The sequence below is a fragment of the Bos grunniens genome, chromosome 3 (genome assembly GCF_055505025.1).
Source record: "Bos grunniens cultivar Pamir isolate PY7600 chromosome 3, Bosgru_T2T1.0, whole genome shotgun sequence".
Classification (NCBI taxonomy): Eukaryota; Metazoa; Chordata; class Mammalia; order Artiodactyla; family Bovidae; genus Bos; species Bos grunniens.
This window is the reverse complement of record NC_141167.1, coordinates 22,014,021-22,029,241: the sequence shown is the minus strand read 5'-3', so window position 1 is coordinate 22,029,241 and position 15,221 is coordinate 22,014,021. Positions and strand designations below refer to the sequence as shown.

The window sequence follows — 15,221 nt, the reverse complement described above, 5'->3', positions numbered from 1 at the left end:
CATGAAGACCTACATGACCTTTTAGAACTAACACGCAAAAAAGATGTCCTTTTCATTATAGGGGACTGGAATGCAAAAGTAGGAAGTCAAGAAACACCTGAAGTAACAGGAAAATTTGGCCTTGGAGTACAGAATGAAGCAGGGCAAAGGCTAATAGAGTTTTGCCAAGAGAATGCACTGGTCATAGCAAACACCCTCTTCCAACAACACAAGAGAAGACTCTACACATGGACATCACCAGATGGTCAACACCAAAATCAGATTGATTATATTCTTTTCAGCCAAAGATGGAGAAACTCTATACAGTCAGCAAAAACAAGACCGGGAGCTGACTGTGGCTCAGATCATGAACTCCTTATTGCCAAATTCAGACTGAAATTGAAGAAAGTAGGGGAAACCACTAGACTATTCAGGTATGACCTAAATCAAATCCCTTATGATTATACAGTGGAAGTGAGAAATAGATATAAGGGACTAGATCTGATAGACAGAGTGCCTGATGAACTATGGTCGGAGGTTCGTGACATTGTACAGGAGACAGGGATCAAGACCATCCCCAAGAAAAAGAAGTGCAAAAAAGCAAAATGGCTGTCTGAGGTGGCCTTACAAATAGCTGTGATCCACACAGTCAAAGGCTTTGGCATAGTCAATGAAGCAGAAGTAGATGATTTTTTATTTTTATTTTTTTTTAATTCCCTAGCTTTTTCTATGATCCAGTGGATGTTGGCAATTTGATCTGTGGTTCCTCTGCTTTTTCTAAATCCAGCTTGTACATCTGGTCACAGGACTGGAAAAGTTAAGTTTTCATTCCAATCTCAAAGAAGGGCAATGCCAAAGAATGTTCAAATTACCACACAATTGAGCTTATTTCACATGCTAGCAAGGTAATGCTCAAAATCCTTCAAGTTAGGCTTCAACAGTACGTGAACTGAGAACTTCCAGATGTACAAGCACCTAAGTTTAATGGAAATTAAATGAAATCTTGTTATATCTGTTGTAAATTTGTCAGAAAGGAAAATAACTTGATATGAAACTTTTCTGGGTGAATTAAATACAAATGACATAAGAGTTTTTCAGTAAACTACAGGAATAGTTGCATTCTGAAAATTCTCTAAAACAGTCTCTCCAAATTTTAGTAACAATTGCTTGCCTCTTGGTTTTCACTAGAAATTAAGATGTTTAAGACTCGGGGATTCTAATTTAAATATGCAATGAGTGCTACTAAAAATAATACAACATTTCACTACACAGTAGTGTTAGGTAGGTAGAATAGGGAAAAGGAGTCCAAAATGGCGGTGGCTAAAAGACAAGGAAGATCCGAGGACCAGAGTGAAGACTTTAGGCAGAACAAACAGCACTCCTGGCTAAGCCCAATTTGCATAGGGCAGGCCCAGGTGGAGGAAAAAACACATAAAAGGAAGAGCCAAAGTGCTCTCATGGACTCTCTCTCCTGCGTTCATGCGCTCTTTCTCTCTCTCTCTCCTGCTATCTTCTAAATAAAATAGAGCTGTAACACTGATTTGCTTAAGAGCTGTAGCATGGTTCCAAGACCCAAGAGCTGTGATGCGCTGAGGGTTTTAATGTCTGTCGCTCCAAATCTTTGTTGTGACGAGACAAAGAACCGAGGAACATACACTCGTGTGACATCTATGGTGCCGTGACTCGGGTTTAACCTGGCTGAAACAACCTTTGCGCAGAAGAGGCCAAGCACAGCAGGAGCCCAACTCAGCAAAACTCCCGCACTAGAAGTGGAAGGCGAAGAAACCCAGCACAGGGGAAGGCCCATCGTGCTGGAAACTGGGACAGTGAAAATAGAACTCAGCAGAAAGCTCACGTGGCCCAGTCTCAGATTCCAGAAGACCTCCGGTTAAGGTAAGAGGTCCTTGCTCCTATGGCTGGAGGGACCTTTACAATCTCTCATTTCTTGTTTCCTCAAACCTCCTGCAAACAGGCAGGCAGCAGGGGAACAATTGAGGGACTCTGGAGAGGCTACTCCTCAGCATGTCCCAAAGGCGCTATCTGCTGAGCCCCAGTAGTTGTTACACAAGCCGGTGGGGGTTCTTCTGTCCTTTATCCTGTGCCAAGGATCAGACCAATGAAATTATGAGGACCGGTCAGATATTTAGCAAATCTTCCGGTGGGCTATGAAGGGGATTCCTTGGCACGTTTTTCCCACTGCTTTTTCCTCCTGTCCTTCAGCTCTCTCCCAGGACTCAAGCCTGGCTAAAACTAATGAAACTCAGGCTCTGATGTCTCATTGCAAAAATTCATTGAGAGACAAAGCGATAAGAGGTAAATTTGTTAGGATCCAGAGAGAAGCCACCCTTCAGGGTGTGAACTGTTGGCAAGGTCAAGGGCTGGGGCCATGGAATTAGGCCAGGCTAGGTTTTGTGAGGGGATGGAATTCATATGCTAATGAGTGAGAGGACCATCCCAGCCATTGGGGAACCACCCACTCATCCCTCTTTTGACCTTGTGCCTTGGAGCTGTCCTGCCACCTCTAGGTGTGTCTGTTGGCTTATAGATTGGGGATTAAGGTTTACTTGAATTTGACTTGTCATCTTGGACCCAATTGATTTTAATTGGTTTACATTATACCCTTGTGCTATGTCATTCTTTCAAAGGTTGTGCTCTGCCCCCTTCCCTCCTGTTTCATGCTCTTTTCCTGATCCCCATCCAGACCCACAAGCCTGCCTCTACAATCTTCTGGAGAGACAACCAGAAAATAGCTGGCCTTGGGAGGGAAATACTCTATAATATCCAACCCCCTAATCCTACCCAATACTGGTCACACTGGAGATCTTGGGGATGCCCAAACTCCAGTCCGGGGGGGTCCCAGGAGGTCATCACACCTTGACCTGCCTAGGGATCAGTCTTCGAAAGGTTGTCACACCTTAACCTGTTGGGGATCCTCTAGTCCGAGGGGTCCCATGAGGTCGTCACGCCTCGACCTGCCCAGGGACCCAATTCTCGGGAGGCCATCACGCCTCGACCTGCCCGGGGATTTGATCTCTAGGAGGCTGTCACGCCTCAGCCTGCCTGGGGGTCCACACCCTGACCCAGGGACGCCTGGCTCTCAGGTTGCAACAGTTCTGGGTAGGATAAGCTTCAAAAGACTCACCCCTAAGGAAGTCCACCCATGGAAACATAAAGAAACCTATTACTCGTGGGACTGTGCCCAGTCTCAGCAATAACTCAGGAGCCCAATGAGAACCCCATTGCCTTTCTGGAGAGGTTAAAAGAGGCACTCCAAAAGTTTACCAACCTGGACTTAGACTCTTATGAGGGACGGGTGATTTTAAAGGATAAATTCCTGTCCCAATGTGCATCAGATATCAGAATTAAGTTACAGCAGCTACAACAGCAGGACCCTGCTGCCTCTTTAGATGAGATGGTCCAGACAGCCACCAATACCTTTTATAACAGACAACAGGAGAAGGAGGCCAAGGCCCAGGAGAAGGAGAAAAAGAGACAAGGCATGCCCAGATGCTGGCCGCCCTCCAGAAAAGCCCTATGGCAAACCCGGAGTCCTTGAAGGACAAGGCACAAGACAAATGCCTAATCTATAGACAGGCAGGGCATTGGGCCAAAGAGTGTCCAAACCGTGACAAGTCTCCTAGAACAGCTTGCCACAAATGCCATCAACTGGGACATTGGGCGGCACTCTGCCCTGGGGACCCAAGAGCCTCAAGGTCAAGAGCCAAGCCTACCCTCACGATGGTTCAAGAGGACTGAAGTGGCCTGCTCCAGCCAGCCCGCCAGTCACAGATAACCATCACGGGGCTGGAGCCAAGAGTGCAACTAGATGTGGCAGGTAGGTCCGAGAATTTCTTGGTTGACACAGGGGCTACCTACTCTGTCTTGATCTCCTACTTCGGAGCCTTCTCCTCCCAAACCTGTACCATTTTGGGTGCTCCAGGAAAAGCAACTACTAAAAGATTGACCCTAGCTCTTCTTTGTTGCTGGGATGGACAAATTTTCCCACCAGTTTCTGGTGGTCCCTGAGTGTCCTACTCCCTTACTGGGAAGAGATATACTCACTAAACTGGGGACCACCCTTGTGATGGGAAGTTTTTCAGCCCCTAGAGCTCTACAGCTCCTGGTTACTACTGAAGAATCCATTACACCTTCAATAGAGAGGGGCCAAAAACTATGGGAAGACAAAATTAACCCCCAGGTGTGGGATCAGGGGATTCCTGGACGAGCCCACCAAGCTGAACCAGTCATCATTATCCTCCGAGACCCTACTCGGTTTCCTAACCGGAAACAATATCCTCTCAAAAGAGAGGCTCGGGAGGGACTACAGCCTTTAATAAATAAATTCCTTGTTTGTGGGCTATTGGTCCCCACCAGTTCGCCATGTAACACCCCAATCCTCTCAGTAAAGAAAACAGACAGAACCTGGCGAATGGTTCAAGATCTCTGGATCATAAATGAAGCTGTAGTCCCCCTCTATCCCACAGTACCCAATCCCTACGTAATCTTGGGAGAAATCCCACCCAGTGCCAAGTGGTTTACAGTCTTGGATCTCAAAGATGCATTTTTTTGCATACTACTGGCTAAAGAATCCCAATATCGTTTTGCCTTTGAGTGGGAAGCCCCAGGAGAAAAACACCAACAGATGACTTGGACGGTATTACTTCAGGGGTTCAGAGATAGCCCCCACCTGTTTGGAAAGGCCCTTAGCCAGGATCTCCTAGATCTGGACCTGGGACCTAATGGGAAAATATTACAATACGTAGATGACCTACTAATCTGCTCTCCAGATGAGAAAAGTGCCCAACAACATGCAATTCAGGTTCTAAACTTCTTGGCAGAAAGGGGATATAAAGTCTCCCGTGCTAAGGTACAGATGGTCGAGACAAAGGTCACTTACCTGGGAGTTCAGATTACACACGGGTCCAGGAGGCTGTCCTCTGATCGGGTACAAGGAATCCTCCAGTTGCCCTCCCCCACGACTCAAAAACAATTGCGAGCTTTCCTGGGGCTAACTGGTTATTGTAGAATCTGGATACCCAACTATGGTCTAATTGCCCAGCCTTTATATGAAAGCTTAAAGGGATGAGATGATTCAATCCCACTGATGTGGGGAACTCCTCAAAAGGAGGCAGAGGCTACACTAAAACAGGCCTTAACTCAGGCACCTGCCTTGAGGTTGCCAGACCCAGAAAAAGCATTCCAACTTTATGTCCATGAAAGAGAGGGAATAGCCTTGGGAGTGTTAACTCAAAGGTTGGGATCTGAGCCCCAGTCTGTAGCTTACTTATTCAAGAGGCTCGATCCAACTTCCCAAGGTTGGCCCCCCTGCCTTCGAAATCTTGCACCTATTGCAATCATGATAGAAGATGCTTTAAAACTCTCCTTTGGGGGCAAACTAACTATTTTTACCAGCCACCAAGTAAAACAACTCCTAAATTGGAGAGGCCATTTATGGATGTCTGATCAAAGAATTCTCAGATATCAAGTAATGCTGATGGAAAATCTAGGCCTCACTATATCCCCTTGTGAGGTTCTTAACCCAGCCACCCTCCTGCCTACCCCCGAGGGCTCTCTCCCCTTTCACTCTTGTCTAGAAACCTTGGACCACTGGACAAAACCCTGAGAGGGATTGTCAGAAGATCCTCTGACCAATCCTGAGGAAATCTGGTACACTGATGGGAGCAGCTTTGTCTTGGATGGAAAAAGAAGAGCCGGGTATGCAGCAGTCTCCAATTTTGAGACCATAGAGGCTAAGCCTCTGCCACCAGGTACTTCAGCCCAATGAGCTGAGCTCATAGCCCTGACTCGAGCTTTAGAGCTGGGAAAAGGAAAAAGAATAGCCATTTACACTGACTCCAAGTATGCCTTTCTGGTGCTACATGCACATGCGGCTGTTTGGAAAGAAAGGGGCCACTTGACCACCCGAGGGTCCCCAATCAAATATGGTGATCAGATTCTTCAACTCTTGGAGGCAGTCCATCTGCCCACTGAGGTTTCAGTCTCCCACTGCAAAAGACACCAAAAAGGGAGCAGGGAAGTGACACGAGGGAACCAAGCAGCTGATCAGGCAGCTAGGAGAGCAGCATTAAGAGACCATGACCTAATAGGGATTGCCACCTTAGTTCCACAGACTAATTTGCCAGAAACTCCTTCATATACTGAAGGTGAGACTCTTAAAGCTAAGAGCGAGGGCTTTCCAGAAGATCATATGGGGTGGTTCCAAAAGGAGGGACTCCTTTTTCTGCCTGGAAACCTCCAATGGAAGTTGGTTAACTCCTTACATGCCACTACTCATTTAGGAGAAAAGGCCCTCCAAAGATTACTAGAAAGGTCCTTCAGAGGAACAGGCCTCCAAACAACTATAAGACAGGTGGTCTCCTCTTGTCCCACTTGCCAATGAAACAACCCCCAAGGAGCTCGAAGACCCCAGCTGGCCCAGCCCGTCCAACGACATGGGGCCTACCCAGGAGAGGACTGGCAGATGGACTTCACCCAGATGCCAGTTTCTCAAGGGTATAAATACCTATTAGTTATATGACATATACATTCACAGGATGGATTGAAGGCTTTCCCACCCAGACTGAGAAGGCTAAGGAGGTGGTAAAAAAACTGCTCCATGAAATCATTCCAAGATTTGGTCTGCCTAGGTCATTACAAAGTGACAATGGGACATCATTTATTTCTAAGGTCACCCAAGGAGTCTCGAAAGTATCGGGCATTACTTATTATCTCCATTGTGCCTGGAGGCCTCAATCTTCAAGAAAAGTAGAAAGAGCCAATCAATTCTTAAAATCAGCGATAAAAAAGATAACCCAGGAGACCTCCCTGGGGTGGAAGGAGGCTTTACCAATAGCTCTCCTCTGCACCCGCATTGCCTCTGAGGAACAGGTTGGTCTTAGTCCTTATGATATGCTATATGGGAGACCTTTTGTTTATGTCAATGACCTCTTCCTAGATCCAGAGGTTCAGACCCTCCAGTCTTATACCATGGCCATTGGGCAATTCCAACAGGATATACACTTGTGGGGTATGAACCAGGACCCAAAAGATTCTAAAGAGTCACCACTATATGCTCCAGGGACTCAAGTCCTAGCCCACATGGAAGGGCCCCTACCCTGTAATACTTTCTACCCCCACAGCAGTCAAGGTACCAGGACATGACTCCTGGATTCACTACTCACGAGTCAAGCCATAGAAGAAAACAGAAGAGGACACTCAATACACCTGTGAGCCCCTGGGAGATCTCAGACACCTATTCAGAACTACCAGTGAGTGCCTTCTAATGAACACCCCCAAAATCTGGTTTCTGGGTATAAAATTTCTCAGGATAACCCTAAAGAGCCAACACAGCTTGACAGATACTGTACTCCAAAACAGAGAGGAGATAGATCTTCTGATCCCTGAACAAGGAGGGACTTGAGCCATCCTGGCCATGTGAATTTAAAATTGACCAATGTCCCTACTAGTCCTTGTTATGCTATATTGATGATGCTTATGATTATTCCATGTACTGTCAATTGTCTAACCTGTTTTGTCTCTGCCCAGGTCAACCAGCTACAACATGCAGTGCCAGTTCAACAAAGATACAAAACTACAACTGACCACGGAAAATATCACACACCCTTGGACACTGCTATAAGGACTCTGAGGATTGAGACTAGCAAGAAGGGGAGGCCCAATACCCCTCGCCATCCCAGTTCAGCAGAAAGTAGCCAGAAAGACCTCGATGCCCCTATTCCCAAAGAATTGGGCCTCCCATCTCTTGAGGGGGGAATATTAGGTAGGTAGAATAGGGAAAAGGAGTCCAAAATGGCGGTGGCTAAAAGACAAGGAAGGTCCAAGGACCAGAGTGAAGACTTCAGGTAGAACAAACAGCACTCCTGGCTAAGCCCAATTTGCATAGGGCAGGCCCAGGTGGAGGAAAAAACATATTAAAAGGAAGAGCCAAAGTGCTTTCTCATGGACTCTCTCTCCTGCGTGTGTGCGCTCTTCCTCTCTTTCTCTCTCTCTCTCCTGCTATCTTCTAAATAAAATACAGCTGTAACACTGATTTACTTAAGAGCTGTAGCATGGTTTGTCCAAGACCCAAGAGCTGTGACGTGCCAAGGGCTTTAATGTCTGTCGCTCCAAATCTTTGTTGTGACAAGACAAAGAACCGAGGAACATACACTCGCGTGACAGTAGGAAAGTAGGATACATGTTTTGAGTAAAAAAGGATTTTTATGCATGGCTGGGCTGAGATTAGGTTAAACTTATTCAGGTAAATGGATTTTGTTATTAAAAGTAGACTGGTGCAGGACTAGATTTGGTTCTGCTATTCTAAGAGAACATGTTTACTTAGAATGCTGCTTTTGATAAGATTGTATGAACTTGCCTTTAAGTGATCTGTATTTGTTTTTAAATAGTCACAGTGACCTATGATTCTATCTGACCAAATATTTTTAAAACTTTTTGATATTTTTTATGCACTTCCTATCAAATTCTAATTAAAGTTCTTTTGACTTCAGCTAGCTTGGAGATGCTTCAGAGGGCCCCTCAGAAAAAAATTTAATATAATTTAAAACTACATATATTCATATTAAACTGGCTAGAATTGGTTGATATGTTAAATTACACAGAAGTCAGTGAATGATCAGCCTCCTCAGATTATATGTTATGAATAAATTTTATTAATACAGACATTCTAGAAACTACACATGCCCTGGTATGATGTTTTAATTTTAGTTGTTATTGTACAATGTTGTATGTCACAACTTGGATAAGCTTCTTTGTCAAGACACATTGTAATTAGATCTTTAACCACATCTTTTTAAGACCTTTATCATTCATAAACAGATAAGCTGACAATTTGCAAAACTGCCACATCTTCAAAAAGAGTCATGAAAAGGACATTTTGACAAAAACAGATTTCTGATAACTTACTGCTAAACTAGGTAAGATGTTAAAATAAGTCTAATGGAAACTCTGATTTCATAAAAATGTTAGTAAAAAGAATTAATTATACAGAACTGAGCCAACTGATGAATACAGCTATAATTTTTTGGTTTTGCCTGAAATATTACTGGCTTTTAATCTACCTAGACAGCATATTCGGAGGAGGAAATGGCAACCCACTCCAGTATTCTTGCCTGGAGAATCCTGTGCACAGAGGAGCCTGGTGGGCTGCTGTCCATGGGGTCGCATAGAGTCAGACACGACTGAAGCGACTTAGCATGCATGCATATGTTGGAGAAGGAAATGGCAACGCACTCCAGTATTTTTGCCTAGAGAATTCCAGGGATGGAGGAGCCTGGTGGGCTGCCATCTATGGGGTCACACAGAGTCGGACATGACTGAAGCGACTTAGTTATAGCTAGACAGCATATTAAAAAGCAGAGACATTACTTTGCCAACAAAGGTCCGTCTAGTCAAGGCTATGGTTTTTCCAGTAGTCATGTATGGATGTGAGAGTTGGACTATAAAGAAAGCTGAATGCCAAAGAATTGATGCTTTTGAACTGTGGTGTTGGAGAAGACTCTTGAGAGTCCCTTGGACTGCAAAGAGATCCAACCAGTCCATCCTAAAGGAGATCAGTTCCAAGTGTTCATTGAAAGGACTGATGTTGAAGTGGAAACTCCAATCCTTTGGCCACCAGATGTGTAGAACTGACTCATTGGAAAAGACCCTGATGCTGGGAAAGATTGAAGGTGGGAAGAGAAGGGAACGACAAAGGATGAGATGGTTGAATGACATCACCGACTCAATGGACATGAGTTTGAGTAAACTCTGCGAGTTGGTGGTGGACAGGGAAGCCTGGCGTGCTGCAGTCCATGGGGTCACCAAGAGTCAGACACGACTGAGCGACTGAACTAAACTGAACTGAATCTGTGCTTTTCCAGATATAAGGAAATCTTTCCCCCTAAATACAGTTAGGGCATAGTCAGAAAGTTAAATTAATAGATGAGGATCAGAACTGGAGCTAAAAGCCTAAGTCTAATTACAAATTAGAAAACAACAAGGTTAAAGGAGTTCATCAAGTTCAAATAATTGTAGATAAAGAAGAGAACTGTGCTATTTTCTAAAGATTCTAATATTCCTTGTCCAAGGCTGATCAGTTCTGTTCCACAACCACCCTTCATCTTCCCTGTTTGGTAGGAAGTAGACAAGAGTGGTTTTTGCCCCTTTCCCACAAGATTGTGGAGTGGACATTGACAGTGGGGAATTGCAATAGGGAATAACGAATCTGACTCCATACTAGTTCTGTTTCTTTTATTTTAACCTTTGCATTCTGTTGCTTTTGCTACAAATTAATCACTCAAATGATGTTGCCTATCCTTTAAACTATACATATTGGCCTGTCTCAGGGACCCCTGCCCCCATGCTTGAATGTTAAACTAAAACACTTTTTTCAGCCCACAGGAAACATCCTGACCTATCCCACTTGTGAACGTTTGCAGGAAAGAAGAAATTAATATATCCCCCAAACCAGGAGATATTTGCAATAACTTAGCTTGGTGGGCTGTGGTCCATTGGCTTGCAAAGAGTCAGACACGACTGAGTGACTTCACTTTCACTTTTCACTTTCATGCATTGGAGAAGGAAATGGCAACCCACTTCAGTGTTCTTGCCTGGAGAATCCCAGGGACGGGGGAGCCTGATGGGCTGCCATCTGTGGGGTCACAGAGTCGGATACGACTGAAGTGACTTAGAAGAAGAATGACTGATATTGCCTGTTTTACAAATTTGTTGTTTCTTGCATTAACAAACGTATAACTGAGCCTCTGATAAAATGATGATACATCGTTCCATATGAGATTAATGACAGTGTAACTCTAGATATGGGAAGAAGCAACAAGAGGGAATATTTTCCTGGACCATAAGAGACTAGTAAGACAGGTGGTCCAGAGACTTTAGGCTATTGTTTTCCCTGGTGGCTCAGAGGTTAAAGCGTCTGCCTCCAATGTGGGAGACCCAAGTTCAATCCCTGGGTCGGGAAGATCCCCTGGAGAAGGAAATGGTAACCCACTCCAGTGTTCTTGCCTTGGAGAATCCCATGGACAGAGGAGACTGGCAGGCTACAGTCCACAGGGTCCCAAAGAGTTGGACACGACTGAGTGACTTCACTTCACTTCACTTAACAAGGCTTAGTTCAGTGAGAGCACATTGAGTGGCCTCAGTGAAATCTTTGCCAGACTTGGGAATGAGCATTCCTAGTACCATGGGATGAAGTGGTCATGAAATGCTCTCAAAGCCATGGTCAAATTTATGATCATGAAGGGGTCCTGCTGACTAAAAATTAGCATTTTTCCATCTACCTCTCCACTGTAGCTGCTGGCCTTTAACACCCCCTAAAAGGAGTTCAGGTTGGAGATCAGGAAGGAGGCACTCTATACTCTGGGAAAAGGTAGCAGAACAGGTCTTCAGATACATATTTTCAGATTTTATGAGCCCAAATTCTTGCATCTTCTCATATCTAGAAAAGCACTAAAACCACTAATGGTGACACCTGTGTTAGCCACTGAGGAGAGCAATACATTGGGAAGTAAAAATGTAATAGCTATGTCAGATTCAGATGTCACTGCTGCTGCTGCTGCTAAGTTGCTTCAGTCGTGTTCGACTCTGTGCGACCCCATAGATGGCAGCCCACCAGGCTCCCCCGTCCCTGGGATTCTCCAGGCAAGAACACTGGAGTGGGTTGCCATTTCCTTCTCCAATGCGTGAAAGTGAAGTCGCTTAGTCGTGTCCAACTCCACAACCCCATGGACTGCAGCCCACCAGGCTCCTTGGTCTAGCCTACCTCAAAGCAGCATCTGCTGGAATTCTAACTAAGCAGGACTGGGACAGGCCTTTCCTCCACATCCTCTGCTTTACCTCCTCTCTGAAGAACCTAGATAACAGTATTAGAAACACATTTCCTGGGTTGTTTTACAGATATGGAACCCACCCCACATGCACACACATCAAATGGAAGGTATTAACTACTTGATGACCATGAGAATATAGGCGCAGGCCTCCCAGAGCCTAAGGACTGACAAGGTTAACCTCTGTGACTCCACCCTATTCCCTCACCATCAGCCAATCAGAGAATTGTGCATGAGCTGATCACATACTCTGCGACCCCCTCCCTCACCTGGCTTTTAAAAATGGTGTGCTGAAACCCTTCAGGGAGCTTGAGGCTTTTTAGGGCATGTCTCCTTGCATGGCCCTGCAATAAACCTTTCTCTGCTCCAAACTTTGAGTTTCAGTTTGTTTGGGTCACTGTGCATTGCACACATGAACTTGTACTGCTGCTGCTGCTGCGAAGTTGCTTCAGTAGTGTCCAATTCTGTGCGACCCCACAGATGGCAAATTAGTAAAGAAATGAACTCTCAACCCTGAATTTCATATCTCTGGGGATAAGAAAGAGATTTATTTCCTTCCACATGATAGTTTTATTCCCTACTTTCAGGGATACAGAGAGAGCCAAAATGTCCTCCTTGCATACAGACTGTTTCTTAAATAGCTTTAATTTAAAATAATCAATATGCAATTGAGGCATATTCTGGGGGTGGGGGGGCCTTCCCTGAACCCTAACATAACCAATGAAGAATGAGGGGTAGTGGATAAATGAGTACTCTCCCCTCCCATGCCCCAGGTAAGCAGTACTGAGGTATATTCTAAACAGGTCCTCAGAGGGTCCCCCAGCAGGACTGAGCCCTCTTGCCTCCAGTGGTAAACAGCTCAATAACACACCTCAGACTGGCTTTGCCTTCTCTCCTGGTCACTCTTCCCAGCCACCCACCCCTCCTATTTTCTGGGATGAATGATCTGCTTTCCCTTTGAGGGAGACCCAAATTAAGACATAGAGCTATGTGACTCACGGTTATATGATTAAGTGCATGGGAAGAGCTGAGGTGACAGGTGTCAGAAGGCAGGGGGTGGGGCCTACACATTAATGCTATTTTATTGCCCTGATTAGGTCAAATGGACCCTGAGTCAATGGTCAGCTCTACCAGCCCGGTCCTGGAGAGTCAGAAACTTGGAAACCCTCTGTAAATGCCCAGTTTCCCAGGTATAAAGAAAGGGGATATAGGGGTTTCTCAATTGCTTCAGAATGTGTAGGGGAAAGGGTGTATTTGGCACATCAGAGAAAATTTCATCTGACATTTCAAAAAGACCTATTTCCTTGTCTCTCATCCCCCCTCCTTCCTTCTCTTCTTTCCTCCTTTTCCTTTCTCTCTCCCACCAGGGATGATGACTCAGCACTTTTCCTCTGGGGACAGCTAGAGCTATTGGCAAACAGGGTTTCTGTTCCCCTCTAGAGGAACCCAGGAAGGAGGGCATGTTTCCCCATGAGGGTGAGTCTTACAGCTCTCCCCTCAGGCCCTGTCCAGCTCCACCCCATGTGATATCTCCCAGATATAAGTTTCCAGCAGCTTCTGCCCTTAGAGATCTGTCTGGGGCAGCCAAACCCCGACCCTGGTGTTCAAACCATATTCTGGCTAAGCTTTGCCTGGCCCTCTCTAATTCCTCATCAAACATAATAGCTGTCTGGAACAAACAAGAGCACCAATTAAGAGCATCGTCTTGGGTTTCTGATTGTTCTTAGGTACACATCCAACCCTAAACAAGTTCCTTGACCTCTTTAAATCTCAGGTTGCTAACCTGTGAAACAGTGGTTATAATAGTAGCCGCCTCATAAGGTTTGTGAAGGATTAAGTGAGTAGCACAGAAATTCTCTGGTAGCACAATGGATAAGAATTTACCTGCCAATGCAGGGGACACAGGCTTGATCCCTGGTCTGGGAAGATTCCCCATGTGGTGGAGCAACTGAGCCCTGTGCTACTCTTTGCAGGCCTGTAAATGTGGAGCTTCCCTTTCTGCCCCCAATTTCTATGAATTTTAATCTCAGTGAGATATGGGGCCAGAAATTTTTTGGTCTTAATAAAATGCCAAGGCTGCAACAAATATGTTCAGAACTACAGACTTTGGAAAGATTTTCCTGAGTATAATCTCTACTGATTCTCACAAAACCTTGTGAGCTCATTAAAGAAGGAAACCTAATATTTGTCTCAGTAGCCACTGAGATAGAGAGGTAATACATGGAAAAACAAACCAAATCCAAGAAGGGAAGGCTTAATATTTCAAAATGGCACTTCTTAAAGCAATCTATAACTCTAATGCTATTCCAAACAAATCTCAACAGGAATTTCCATAGCACTTAATGAACTGATCCTAAAACTTTTACAGAAAAATAAAGAGCCAAGTATAGCCAGAGGAATTTGAAAAAGAATAAGAGTAGATTTACCCCCATAAGATATCAAGACATTTTATGGGTCTAGTAATATTTTTTAAATGTACTCATACAATGGAACAGAAAAACTAAGAATTATATCAAAATATCATAAATGACAAAGTAGCATTACAAGTCAGTAAAGGTAAATGAAACACTCAGTAGATGGTTCTGTTACTACTGACTGTCCACAAAGAAACAGGGAAATTAGGTCTCTATCCTATATCATATACAAAAATTCCAAGTGGTTCAAAGACATGAAACTTAAGTCTTTAAAAATATGTCAAAACTTTTAAAAGATTATCAAATTATAAAGTCTTGATAAGTAATACATTTGACCACATTAAAAAGTGGGAAATTAAACATTAAAATTTGAAGTTTGTGCATAGAAAAGATATAAAGAGCAAAATTAAATGATTACAGACTGAATCACATATTTACAAAGCATGTACTAGCAACAAATTAGTTTTCCAAATACATAAAGATCTACAAATAATAAATGAAACACAAACAACCTAAGGGTAATTGACAAAAGATACAAACAGGCAATTCATAAAAGAAACCTCAGTGGCCAAAAGCATGGGGAAATGTTCAAACTCATTAGAAATCAGGGAAATGAAAATTTAATCTACAATTAGATTTTAGTTCATATGAAACAAATTAGCAAAAATTTTCAAGTTTGATAGTACCAGGCATGTAAGGAAACGGAAACCCTCATATATTTCTAGCAAGAAAGTAAGTATGAGAGCAATGTGACAGTGCTTGGTAAAGTTGCAGAAGTGCAAACCTCACCACCAGGCAATTCTTTGGGCATATAACCAATTTCCACACTCATGCTTGGAGACCAGGAAAGCAAGTTTAGAGTGGTAAAAAAGTAGAAACATTCCAACTTTCCCTTGGTAAGAAAATGGATACCTAAACTGAATAATTCATACCATGAATAACCATACAACTGAGTAAGCCAGGTCTACATATATCAATATGAATGAAT

General features: G+C 44.1%; 1 long non-coding RNA gene across 7 annotated transcripts; it reads left to right on the top strand.

Annotated features, from left to right (window-relative positions):
* Nucleotides 1–1,236: 1,236 nt before the first annotated feature.
* On the top strand, nucleotides 1,237–8,029 carry LOC147375273 (uncharacterized). 7 transcript variants are annotated; one of them, XR_015161516.1, is made up of 4 exons: nucleotides 1,237–1,872; nucleotides 5,546–5,747; nucleotides 7,122–7,247; nucleotides 7,525–8,029. It is a non-coding gene; the product is annotated as an uncharacterized LOC147375273 (long non-coding RNA). The 7 variants fall into 7 exon arrangements; XR_015161520.1 differs by having other exon boundaries at nucleotides 1,416–1,872; nucleotides 5,574–5,694; nucleotides 7,119–7,247; XR_015161519.1 differs by having other exon boundaries at nucleotides 1,418–1,872; nucleotides 5,546–5,694; nucleotides 7,119–7,247.
* Nucleotides 8,030–15,221: the final 7,192 nt, after the last annotated feature.